Consider the following 829-nt stretch of genomic DNA (forward strand, 5'->3'; position numbering starts at 1 on the left):
ACATAGTGGAGAAATCAGCAAACATATGCCCATAAAGCCATAAAATAAGTAACTTGTGCACACCAAGCCCCCACCCTTTTGGGTGAAAACAGTCCCTCTAATTTGACTGTCAGTAAATGTATATTTATTTATATGAGATCTTTGCCAATCGAATGCCATAAAATAAGAATGCAGTATTGCTGTTTAGCTTTTAGGAGCCAAAATCCGATGACCAGCAAGGCAAACAACTCTGTGATGTGATTGCTGATCACTTAGAGAAAAATGCACAAATAGGGGTTGATGGGTCCTTTCAGTCTGCCTCTATCAAAGTGGATGGACCTGACATATACTACCTACCTTAGTGAATCGCATATTTCTGATATCAGTCACTGTTTCCGTTCTTAAGACACTTTATTTTGCTGCTTTGGTCGTCTGTCCAATGTGACATTACTGTAAACAAATTCGCTGTGGCGATGTATCTCCACTTCCTATATTGCTTTATACTGTTTATAAACTTAATTATTAGAAAGTAGGTCTGCTCAATTTATGTAAATTATTAATAATAAAAAAATCATCTGCTTCACACTGTAAAACCAAACTTCATTTCAAAACTGGTGTTTTATGGTAGAGCCATTTTTTTCACAGTCGAAACTTTATTTTCACCATCCCTAAGTCCCTTCACTGATTCTCTTGAATCTACAGTTACAATTGGCACATGTGTCATTTACTCAGTAACATTAACTAACCTGAATGCAGGACTACTTGTGGTTCCTATAGTCTCTAAAAGTAGAACAGGAGCCAGAGCCTTCAGTTACCAAGCTCCTCTCCTGTGGAACCAGCTTCCAGTTGT

This window comes from Morone saxatilis, unplaced genomic scaffold (assembly GCF_004916995.1).
Source record: "Morone saxatilis isolate NCDOM2014 unplaced genomic scaffold, NCSU_SB_2.0 Contig4, whole genome shotgun sequence".
NCBI lineage: Eukaryota > Metazoa > Chordata > Actinopteri > Moronidae > Morone > Morone saxatilis.